Genomic DNA, 13,908 nt, shown 5'->3' with positions numbered 1-13,908 from the left:
ATGTCACATGCAATTTTTGGAGAAATGGGGCCCCAAAGAAAAATGACAATTTTCCTGAAATTATTGCTAAAATTAGGCATGGAAATTGATTATTTGAAAAAATCAAACAAATCCTTTATATAGTTTAATCATGACTTCAATACAAAATGAAGTTGAACACATGAAGTGACTATAAAAGTAATATCAAAGTTTTAAAAAACCTTGCTTTAATGACGGCTTCAAATGCCAGTACATAATGAACACAACAGCAGATGTTTAGTTTTTTACAAAATTTTACCGTACTTAAATTATAACGCAAATAAAAAAATATTACTGATGCCATCTTTCCTAATCTTTGTATACAAAGAGACAAACATTAAATGTCTCATGCAAATGTAAAAAAAATAGGGATAACATCTTAAAAAATGAGATTTTTCATGAAATCAGCTAATTTCAGGCCAAAGTTGGAGTTATTTCTTTTCTTGTTTCTGATATGAAAAATAAGCTATAAAATATGCCAAAATGTATCGATAGAAATATCAAATGTTGTTCAAATACCGGGGTATGTTTTTCAGAGCAGCACGAATATTTCGTAATCCAAAAACTATCCGAAAGTTTGGTCTGCGTTCTAAATTACTTAACTAAAGCCCCTTTCACAATTGGCGCACGAGCACTTTACAACACTTGGCAACCGGAATTTTTTAGATTCGCAGGAGCTCTCTCATACTTAGTACGAGCTCTCGCATACGTTGCACGAGCTCTCGCATTCGTTGCATGCGTTTTAGTGCTCACATCAAGTCTCCTCAAAATACTGGACATGCACACTATTCAGACGCAACCGAATGCGATCCAAATCATCGCAGTGCAACGCACAAACATTAGTACGAACGTTTTACAACGTTTTGTGTACTCGCAAGAGTGATGCACGATTTTTAAAGGTCGTAAGATGAATCGCAGTCGTTAATGCGTGTATTGTACGACCATGAGACTGTTGCTCAACATGTCTCGTGTTATCTTGCAACGTTTTACTGTCATTGCACGACTTATCTGTAATATGTCATGCTTTGTCACTAGTTTATATACCCTGTATAAGCATCTCTGTTTCAGACCACAATTCAACAATTTACATTTATTGCATGATGGTGAAAGAAATATGAAGATTTATTTCTCGAAAAAAAAAAATCATATTTCCTCATCGCCCACGGGAAATTAGTTATTTCTTGGGGAATAAATCTTTATATTCCCTGAACATTAATGCAATTAACGAACAACATATGATTATACAAAATACGCTGATTTCTAAATATTGTTTGATTTCCTCTGTTACTCTCAATTTTCTTTCATATTTTTGAATCATAGATAGTTAAGTTGGTTTTGTGATATATAGAGAATCATAACGATTAAACAGTTTTGATTTAATCATACTTGTCTACATCTTGTGCTCATATCGGCTTTTTTATTCCTATGAAATCGCCCTGTCACGTGACTTTCTAGACCAATCAAATATAATAGAATAATCATATTGAGGTATAATAATAAATGCTGCTGCATCTCCGTTTCTTCTTGGGCGGCATGTTTTCTCGCTTTCAACTAGGTATACTGAAGAGCGTCGGAAATGGGCGGTATATATACCCCTTCTGACTCGCACGAGCATTCGTACTATGGGACGCATGATCGTACGTCCAATCGCATTGGCGCATGTTCAATCGTCCGATCACCTGGTCTCTCGCGCGATCCTATCGCATTGTCGTTCAACAATCGCTTTCATTGTACAACAGTCGCATATAGACGCAAGATATATCGTAAGATTTAATGCGTTTACATCGCACAACGCTCGCTTAGATCGTGCGAATTTCGTACGAATGCTTTTTTCAAATGCGATTATTTCGGCAACAGTTTACGTTTCATATCTAATTTTATCGATCGCACGAATATTCAATCGCTTCTGCTCGTGCGCCAATTATGAAAGGGGCTTAAAGTAACAGTACTCTAATACTAGTGATTTATGAAAATTGTTTTCTTCTTGAAAACTTTTCCGCCACAGAATATAATCCCTTACCTAACTTTGTAAATATGTAGTTTTCTTTAAATAATCTTATTCAACATAAATTATTTGGAATTGTAAGATATAAATATACAAATGGAATTAATATAATGCAGAAATTTTAGACAAGAGGTGACATAAAATAGTTACTTAAACAAGACGAACAATAATAAACAGCAATGTTCAAAAGTTCACAGGGATATGAACTTGGTTTGTACGTTATCAAATTTTCTAACAACTTATTTTTTAGAACATCCTAACATACCAAACATATCAGTTTAAAACAAAGTCAACATGATGCCTCTTTTGCAAATCAACAGAGTGTTATGCTGTAAATTTTGATTTTACCGGGTGGCAGTAAATACAAAATTTACAACATTATAACGGTCAAATTTACAAAGTGACGAGACACCAATGCAAAACAAACGATCACCGGTGCATGATCAACAGTCATTTTACGGATTGTACGTAACTTTTATTTCAATTGCTCGCTATACCATCCCGAGTGTTCGACATGTTTTATATAAACACTAGTCGAAACAGTATTAAAATGATTAGTAAAAAGGAAAAAATCATGTCTATGAACACAAGCTTGTTTTTAAAAATTTTATAATTTTTATTAGTTCAATTTCATACTAGTCAAGAAAACATGAAAACATTTCTTTTTGTTCATGTCCTAATTTTTTAATTTTCATTTCTTGAATGTTAAAACAAATGATGTAACATGGAAGTAATAAAAAAAAATAAAAAATTATACTTACCGATTCTAAATGATATTTTCAATGTATTACAACCAGATATTAATCAGAGAGAACAAACAAGTGAAAAGGAGCTCGTAGACCAATGTAAACACTCACATGCAGTACACGCTCGCTCAAAAACCTTTCGATTTAACTCTAATACATTGTAGATGCTATCATGGCGCTTCTTATTGAACAGGTAGACCAATCAGCATGCATTGAGGGGGTGTATTGCATTGAGCCGCGTTTTCACAATCATCACTTTCTGATTGAGTGATGAATTTTTCGATATATAACAGTAAGATGCCAAATGCCTTTATCCGTGGTCCAATCGAACCAAAGAATATTCAAATTTGTCAGTTAAGCCTTAATTAATATGTGTTTTGCAACTGGAACGTAGCAACGGGATGGGGCCTGATCGCTCCATGGTTTTTTTTGACAATCGGCATTTTGTCATTTATTGAAAATAAAAAAAGTTTAAGGTCAGACGACATGTTCCTCCAAAAATTATAATTATTTTTCAAATTTTCAACAGCCTGATAATATACTAAACCAAATTATTATTATTAGTATTATCATTTTTAAAAATGATTAAAATTATATATATATATATATATATATATATATATATATATATATATATATATATATATATATATATATATATATATATATATATATATATATATTTATGCCAACAATTCTGATATCAGCAATTCAATTGTATTTTCAATAAGATTTCATTGGAAATTACATCCTCTAGTATCTTGCACATGCATAGGCCTGGTAAGGTACCCTAATTGTCAAAGCAGTGGTAAATCAATATAAACTTCCTGGAAAAAGTTATATAAAAATGAGAAACGTGTCGTTTGTCCTTAAGCTAACTGGCCAATCCACTTTTTGAACCAGTAAATAATGATTAGAAAAAAATAACAGATAATGAAAAAAAAAATGTATTAATTATATTTTCCTCAGCTACCTGCCTGTAACACACTAGTTAAATAAACTAGGAATGAAAGAAATTCTCAAGAAAAAGACGCCAATTGGAATACTTGCGCTATTATTGGTTAGTCTCAGTAAAGTCATGTAAATACATTTTAAAACTATTTAGGAGTAGGTGTTTAACGCTTGGGTATCTATTGGGCTCACTATTCCTAGCCTCCTCTGCAAGTCCTTTTTGGGAGTTGATTTTAATCAACTCTTCTATGCAGTTATTTTGGCAAACCGAAAGTGAAACAGTGTTTGGACCTAAGCACAAATCATCATCGGGGACAAGACTTAAGTCTTGAAAATAATCGATAGATTCGCTGAAATGTATGCTAAAGCATTGTTTTTTAAAAAAACTTATAATGAATACCTTGAAAATAGTCAGATTTTAGTCAGATATTTTTGTAGTCGTATGTATTCCTACGCCAGAGTTCAAAACAGTCTCATTCAACCAGACGCTTTGCTGCCTCCGTAATTCTCCGACAAGCAGAGAGTCTCTTTTGCATTTTGCTTGTTGGAGATTAACAGAGACAGCCGATCATTTGGTTTAAGGATATTAGGGTTTAATATTGCTTGGATCATTACAGTTTTCAGAAATATTTCGATTACTGATACACATGTACATAGTTTGATGGAATTAATTCTATCTTTGAATATTACCGGTGCACAACATGATTCTTCGTATTGGGTTTTCTCGATATTCTTGTCGAAAAAGTCTGAGAATTGATATTATAAAATGTGCGTAATTCTAATACAGTTTGGAAACTATTTGCCATGCAAAATAACAAATCGTTGATTTTATGATAAAAATTAATCGATAAATCAACTCCCGTTAGTACTTCAGTACTTTGATTTGTTGTTGTAATTTTAAGAGATCAATAGATATAGATACAGGAACCACTTAACTTAAACGAGCTCACAAAAGGAATGAACGAACTTCAGGATGGCTACTACGCCATTCCATTTTGAACTATCGCCTACAAAGCTTAGGGTTCTCGGATCGATACCGCTGGGCGGAACCGACTTTTTTTTCTTGCTTCGGATATTGATTTTTCTCTAATTACTCAATAATTATCAACATTTTGGTTGGGTTTTTTTAATCATCGTGAAAGGTGGAAAGGCCTCTAATTATTCCGTGAACAATTAGTCTTCTAGTTGTATTTGAACACGCCCCGACCATGGTGATCACCTCATAATACGCTAAGAACGATTCCTTAATTAATCTCTTATTCTCGAATTGAGGGAGCCAACATTTCCACATCAAAGCGTTTAAATGATCGCAAATTTTTCAAGAACCATCATGGTCGCAAATATTTTTCGCAGCTAACCAGTCCTCTTGTTTGATACATTGGCTAGTGGGTCGCACAAAATTGATCAACCGCAGATCAAAGAGGGTTTACAGTAACGCCCCGAGTACTTCCTTTTTATTGTCGACTTTGGTTCTCGAACACTCTTAAAAGAACCAAGAACTGACCTAGATACCACGTAGCTTTGTAATAATACTAGTTATAATACAATAATTGTATACTGTAGTTCTGAAGTTGGGGTTATAATTGATTATTTTTGTAAAATGAATAATATTTTAAAACATGGTATCATTTTAGGTTCCATTTTTTGTACATTTCCATTTGCAAATATGTTTCCTTATATGAACCTATAAGATAGCAAAAACGTTCAACTGGGTATATTTACACTTGCAAGAATGCTTCCTTATATGAACCTATTTAATAACGAAAATGTTCAATTCTGCGTTAACTTTTTCATCATGTCACAATGATCATCGCACGCGCTTCTCGTTTGACGGCTGCATTACTGTAAACGCAAAAACACCGTTATATCACAGAGGTTGGTACATGAAATACTAGTAATGTCATCACAAGAAAACCATTCGGATATAAAGATGAGGACCTAAAATGTTCATTTATTTTATTTGTGACCAATGTCACATGCAATTTTTTGGAGATATGGGGCCCCAAAGAATCAAAGTACTGAAAGTACTGAAAAGCGCTAACCTAGCTTGGTTCTAAGAAAAATTTACTGTGTGCAAGCGTAGGCGGAAATGAGCCTTATTGAAATTTAAATGATGTATATTTCTGCTCATAGAGGGCAGTTATTCCTTGCACCGGAAATAGAAGTCTAACGACAATAAAGCGCTGAGCTATGCTTAGCGCTTTAAAAATGACAATTTTCCTGAAATTATTGCTAAAATTAGGCATGGAAATTGATTATTTGAAAAAATCAAACAAATCCTTTATATAGTTTAATCATGACTTCAATACAAAATGAAGTTGAACACATGAAGTGACTATAAAAGTAATATCAAAGTTTTAAAAAACCTTGCTTTAATGACGGCTTCAAATGCCTGTACATAATGAACACAACAGCAGATGTTTAGTTTTTTACAAAATTTTACCGTACTTAAATTATAACGCAAATAAAAAAAATATTACTGATGCCATCTTTCCTAATCTTTGTATACAAAGAGACAAACATTAAATGTCTCATGCAAATGTAAAAAAAAAATAGGGATAACATCTTAAAAAATGAGATTTTTCATGAAATCAGCTAATTTCAGGCCAAAGTTGGAGTTATTTCTTTTCTTGTTTCTGATATGAAAAATAAGCTATAAAATATGCCAAAATGTATCGATAGAAATATCAAATGTTGTTCAAATACCGGGGTCTGTTTTTCAGAGCAGCACGAATATTTCGTAATCCAAAAACTATCCGAAAGTTTGGTCTGCGTTCTAAATTACTTAACTAAAGCCCCTTTCACAATTGGCGCACGGGCACTTTACAACACTTTGCAACCGGAATTTTTTAGATTCGCAGGAGCTCTCTCATACGTAGTACGAGCTCTCGCATACGTTGCACGAGCTCTCGCATTCGTTGCATGCGTTTTAGTGCTCACATCAAGTCTCCTCAAAATACTGGACATGCACACTATTCAGACGCAACCGAATGCGATCCAAATCATCGCAGTGCAACGCACAAACATTAGTACGAACGTTTTACAACGTTTTGTGTACTCGCAAGAGTGATGCACGATTTTTAAAGGTCGTAAGATGAATCGCAGTCGTTAATGCGTGTATTGTACGACCATGAGACTGTTGCTCAACATGTCTCGTGTTATCTTGCAACGTTTTACTGTCATTGCACGACTTATCTGTAATATGCCATGCTTTGTCACTAGTTTATATACCCTGTATAAGCATCTCTGTTTCAGACCACAATTCAACAATATACATTTATTGCATGATGGTGAAAGAAATATGAAGATTTATTTCTCGAAAAAAAATAATCATATTTCCTCATCGCCCACGGGAAATTAGTTATTTCTTGGGGAATAAATCTTTATATTCCCTGAACATTAATGCAATTAACGAACAACATATGATTATACAAAATACGCTGATTTCTAAATATTGTTTGATTTCCTCTGTTACTCTCAATTTTCTTTCATAATGTTGAATCATAGATAGTTAAGTTGGTTTTATGATATATAGAGAATCATAACGATTAAACAGTATTGATTTAATCATACTTGTCTACATCTTGTGCTCATATCGGCTTTTTTATTCCTATGAAATCGCCCTGTCACGTGACTTTCTAGACCAATCAAATATAATAGAATAATCATATTGAGGTATAATAATAAATGCTGCTGCATCTCCGTTTCTTCTTGGGCGGCATGTTCTCTCGCTTTCAACTAGGTATACTGAAGAGCGTCGGAAATGGGCGGTATATATACCCCTTCTGACTCGCACGAGCATTCGTACCATGGGACGCATGATCGCACGTCCAATCGCATTGGCGCATGTTCAATCGTCCGATCACCTGGTCTCTCGCGCGATCCTATCGCATTGTCGTTCAACAATCGCTTTCATTGTACAACAGTCGCATATAGACGCAAGATATATCGTAAGATTTAATGCGTTTACATCGCACAACGCTCGCTTAGATCGTGCGAATTTCGTACGAATGCTTTTTTCAAATGCGATTATTTCGGCAACAGTTTACGTTTCATATCTAATTTTATCGATCGCACGAATATTCAATCGCTTCTGCTCGTGCGCCAATTATGAAAGGGGCTTAAAGTAACAGTACTCTAATACTAGTGATTTATGAAGATTGTTCATTTTCTTCTTGAAAACTTTTCCGCCACAGAATATAATCCCTTACCTAACTTTGTAAATATGTAGTTTTCTTTAAATAATCTTATTCAACATAAATTATTTGGAATTGTAAAATATAAATATACAAATAGAATTAATATAATGCAGAAAATTTAGACAAGAGGTGACATAAAATAGTTACCTAAAACAAGACGAACAATAATAAACAGCAATTTTAAAATGTTCACAGGGATATGAACTTGGTTTGTACGTTATCAAATTTCTAACAACTTATTTTTTAGAACATCCTAACATACCAAACATATCAGTTTAAAACAAAGTCAACATGATGCCTCTTTTGCAAATCAACAGAGTGTTATGCTGTAAATTTTGATTTTACCGGGTGGCAGTAAATACAAAATTTACAACATTATAACGGTCAAATTTACAAAGTGACGAGACACCAATGCAAAACAAACGATCACCGGTGCATGATCAACAGTCATTTTACGGATTGTACGTAACTTTTATTTCAATTGCTCGCTATACCATCCCGAGTGTTCGACATGTTTTATATAAACACCAGTCGAACCAGTATTAAAATGATTAGTAAAAAGGAAAAAATCATGTCTTTGAACACAAGCTTGTTTTTAAAAAATTTATAATTTTTATTAGTTCAATTTCATACTAGTCAAGAAAACATGTGAACATTTGTTTTGTTCATGTCCTTATTTTTCAATTTTCATTTCTTGATTGTTAAAACAAATGATGTAACATGGAAGTAATAAAAAAAAAATAAAAAATTATACTTACCGATTCTAAATGATATTTTCCATGTATTACAACCAGATATTAATCAGAGAGAACAAACAAGTGAAAAGGAGCTCGTAGACCAATGTAAACACTCCCATGCAGTGCACGCTCGCTCAAAAACCTTTCAATTTTAATCTAATACATTGTAGATGCTATCATGGCGCTTCTGGGTCTATTGAACAGGTAGACCAATCAGCATGCATTGAGGGGGTGTATTGCATTGAGCCGCGTTTTCACAATATCACTTTCTGATTGAGTGATGAATTTTTCGATATATAACAGTAAGATGCCAAATGCCTTTATCCGTGGTCCAATCGAACCAAAGAATATTCAAATTTGTCAGTTAAGCCTTAATTAATATGTGATTTGCAACTGGAACGTAGCAACGGGATGGGGCCTGATCGCTCCATGGTTTTTTTTTGACAATCGACATTTTGTCATGTAATGAAAATAAAAAAGTTTAAGGTCAGACGACATGTTCCTCCAAAAATGATAATTATTTTTCAATTTTTCAACGGCCTGATAACATACTAAATCAAATTATTATTACTATAATCATTTTTAAAATGATTAAAATTTTATAAATATTTATATATATATTTATGCCAACAATTCTGATATCAGCAATTCAATTGTATTTTCAATAAGATTTTATTGGAAATTACATCCTCTAGTATCTTGCACATGCATAGGCCTGGTAAGGTACCCTAATTGTCAAAGCAGTGGTAGATCAATATAAACTTCCTGGAAAAAGTTATATAAAAATGAGAAACGTGTCGTTTGTCCTTAAGCTAACTGGCCAATCCACTTTTTGAACCAGTAAATAATGATTAGGAAAAAATAACAGATAATGAAAAAAAATGTATTAATTATATTTTCCTCAGCTACGTGCCTGTGACACACTAGTTAAATAAACGAGGAATGAAAGAAATTCTCAAGAAAAAGACGCCAATTGGAATACTTGCGCTATCATTGGTTAGTCTCAGTAAAGTCATGTAAATACATTTAAAAATGTTTCGGAGTAGGTGTTTAACTCTTGGGTATCTATTGGCCTCACTATTCCTAGCCTCCTCTGCAAGTCCTTTTTGGGAGTTGATTTTAATCAACTCTCCTATGCAGTTACTTTGGCAAACCGAAAGTGAAACAGTGTTTGGACCTCAGCACAAATCATCATCGGGGACAAGACCTAAGTCTTGAAAATGTATCGATAGATTCGCTGAAATGTATGCTAAAGCATTGTTTTTTAAAAAACGTATAATGAATACTTTGAAAATAGTCAGATTTTAAATAGTACAAACAATTTAGATATGTTTTGTAGTCGTATGTATTCCTACGCCAGAGTTCAATACAGTCTCATTCAACCAGACGCTTTACTGCCTCCGTAATTCTCCGACAAGCAGAGAGTCTCTCTTGCTTGTAGGAGATTAACAGAGACAGTCGATCATCTGGTTTAAGGAGATAAGAGTTTAATATTGCTTGGATCATTACAGTTTTCAGAAATATTTCGACTACTGATACATAGTTTGATGGAATTAATTCTATCTTTGAATATTACCGGTGCACAACATGATTCGTATTGGGTTTTCTTGATATTCTTGTCGAAAAAGTCTGAGAATTAATATTATAAAATGTGCGTAATTCTAATACAGATTGGAAACTACTTGCCATGCAAAAAAAACAAATCGTTGATTTTATGATAAATAATAATCGATAAATCAACCCCCGTTAGTACCTCAGTACTTTTATTTGTTGTTGTAATTTTAAGAAATCAATAGATATAGATATAGATACAGGAACCACTAAACTTAAACGAGCTCACAAAAGGAATGAACGAACTTCAGGACGGCTACTACGCCATTCCATTTTGAATATGAAACGTAAGATACTGTCATGTTGTAAAATTTTAATTTGTGGGGTGTTGGTAAACCAGACTGAAGCTAGCAGCCACTAACAGCAGCCACTAAGCCCGTATAAGCTAGCAGCCAATAAGGAAATTCATCAAAGTACTGAGAGTATCTGAACAGAAAATTATATTTTACTTAATTATCGACATATTTTAATTAATATCAAAATGATTAATGCTCAATAATTTGTACGAGCATTGACGACTTCCGAAGCAGTAAAGCTCGCCTGGATAAGAGTTATAAATGCGTCTTTGTTGGATCGAAATGAAATACGTCTATACGGGTCATAAATTATGAAAATAATGTTATCCAAAGTATAGACTTATTGATACAAATACAAAAACTATATGCATCGTATAAAGTGATATGCAAGCGTATAATGATATAAAAGACATGAGGAATTAAAGTAAATTAAAAGGCATAAAACGATACAAATACAATAAAAAATCCAAGCCAATCCAGTGTGGCAAGATAATTTGTTTATATCGAAGTTGAAAATGTACGTGTTATAAAAATTTATCCTCGGGCCTTTTACTCCCCCGGAAACAACATCAATCGAAAATTAAAAAGACATCGTATTATTACGAATATGAGACAATAGAACACACAGCATTGTAATTTCATTCTCATAAGGAAATAATCATATGTCGCAGTCAAAAAAAATCATCCGGTAAAATTGCGATTATTTTGTCTCAGCCATGTTTTGACGTGAACATCGAATACAACAATGACAATGAAAAGGGTCGGTTTAGCTCATCCGGACTTTGTCATATTTTAGCATTTCACAATGAAATAGGGGTGAAAAGTGGTCCATTATCTACCTTATCTTTGAAGTGTGCATCAAACAAATAACAGGGTAGTGTAGGGGGTATAAGGGGCTATTTTTCCCCGGTCTCAGATTTGGGCTGTAGGGGTACCATCAAGTGGCTCCTAGGGGTTCTGGCTCATTTCAGGGGTTTATATCTCACTTGAGATTGACCACAAGAACTTGAAAACAGTCGGATTAGGTAGAGGTCCTCAAGAGGTATTCATAATAGCGTTAGAGGGCAGCTATGACCCCTACAAGGGTTCGGTTATCTCACCCAAACTTTGCATTTCTTAGCATTTAACAATGATATAGGGGTGAAAGGCGGGCAATTATCTCTTTTATCTTTGAAGTGTGCATCAAACGAAGACCAGGGCAGGTTGTAGGTTGTAGGGTTACCACCAAGTGGCTCCCAGGGGTTCTGGCTCATTTCAGGGGTTTATATCTCACTTGAAAATGACCACAAGAACTTGGAAACACTAGGATTTACTTGTGGTCAATCTAAAACTTGTTAACTTTTATTAGTTATTCATATATATGTTTTTCCTTCATCAAAAAAGACAGAATTGGTATAATTGTAAGATTTTATTGCCGTAAATTGTCGATTTCCGTTTTTTCTAATGATTCGCTTGGGTTTTTTAAAAATGTTTTTGAAAAATTGAGACTTTAATTGGCTCATTCGGATGATTAGCAGATGATTATCACCTATTCTATCTTCGAAGAATTTACATAACAAAATATTTTGATCTCTTAATGAGATATATATACGCAGATGGAACATGAAACTGTATCAAACTACTGTCAACCATGGCAGAGTCCAATCATAAGATCTTTTTTAGTCAATACAATTTTCATAATTATGGTATGTTTATATTATGAGGTAAAATTTAAAATAATTACAAAATAAAAACAGAAGAAAAGAATATATACTAACATAAAAAAAAACAATCAATTCACAAATTTTCGTAACGATATAATGTCACCGTCAGTCAAATGGTGATTATTATGTAGAAGGGGAAAGGGTGGTATTGTTTTCATTAATCATATATATCTTCATAATGTTTAAATTGATCAGAATACACAAAAATATATAAATAAATTAATCCTTTATAAAAATAAGGCGAACGGACCCAGTGCGAACGGCGTCAAGAGCGAACGGACCTAGCTATAGGGCAAATGGAAACTCTAATAATACTTGAATTACATAACAGGATATGAGAAATAAAGATGGACCAGGCGGGAATTCCAAACCCTGGCCCCCTACATCTCTTATTGGTTAATTTACCAACTGAGCTGTCTGGTTCTTGCAATGGAACCAGTCAGATGGTCATTTTTTCACCCTCAAATGATATTCAGCCTAAAAAAAAATCAACTTCTAGGATCTTACCCCTGGCAGGAGTTGACCTGTCAGTTCCAGGTGTTGGTCACAACACAGGCCTCTGAATTTCTATGAATAAGCTGTTAAGTGTATGGGAAGAGAGATATATACCCTATATATATATATATAGGTCACAATAAGAAATATGTATTCGTATGTATGTGTATTTGTGTAACTTAGCAACATGTTGTTAAACTCCTGCTGATTTAAAATGAAACTAGTTGAGTTTATTTCGGTGTTGTGATTTTTTTCATATATATATATATATATATATATATATATATATATATATATATATATATATATATATATATATATATATATATATATACACACACACATGTATTTACATGTATATAAAAGCAGAGGCCTGTGGTCACATCACCAAATGTGATGGAATGAGAAAAATATTGAAGGACCTGACTGATATTTGAATCCATGACTCCTGAATCTCTAGTATGATGCTTTACCAAAAAAATACATGTAGCTATTTCTTCATTATTTTTGGAGGTAGATCAAAATTGCTTGTACCTCTGTGGTGTATTCACATCAGATCCATATTAGACTACAGATATTGACGTTTCTGTGGTCACCATGAAACGCATAGTGAAACAAGTGAGTTGATCCTCAAATGTGTGATCTATGTATTCTTGTAACTTAAAAGAAAAACAAGTTCAAAACAAGAATATGCTGTACGTGTGTCAAATATTAGCTTTTTTGTATGAGAGCAAAACACCAAAATAATAAGATCAATTCCTTTACACTTAAAGCTTATTAAATGACTCCTGATTTAGTAATTCATAACCCTGTATATATTGGCATAGGAGAAGATGATAGAATGTATGTGGATGGGAATGGACAGCTAAGGGAGCGCAAGCTGGATACGATGAACTCTACCCGGGCCACATACCCACCTCTACTCTACAGAAAGTGTTCCTGTCCATAGGCTCAGCAGGAATGTCTCTCCTAGATCCAAGCAGAGATGGTAAGTTCATGAAATTTGCTATGATGACGACAGTTGTATTTTCTCCTGAATTAGTGGAAACAAGCGAACCATTATCAAAGGAGTTGATGTAACCACTGTATTCGGGAATTATTTAGGGAGAGGGCGAGTAAAGTTTTTAGAACTTGGTTCCAATTTCCA

This window comes from Crassostrea angulata, chromosome 7, assembly GCF_025612915.1.
Source record: "Crassostrea angulata isolate pt1a10 chromosome 7, ASM2561291v2, whole genome shotgun sequence".
Lineage (NCBI taxonomy): Eukaryota > Metazoa > Mollusca > Bivalvia > Ostreida > Ostreidae > Magallana > Magallana angulata.
Note: the sequence above shows the minus strand (reverse complement) of the source record.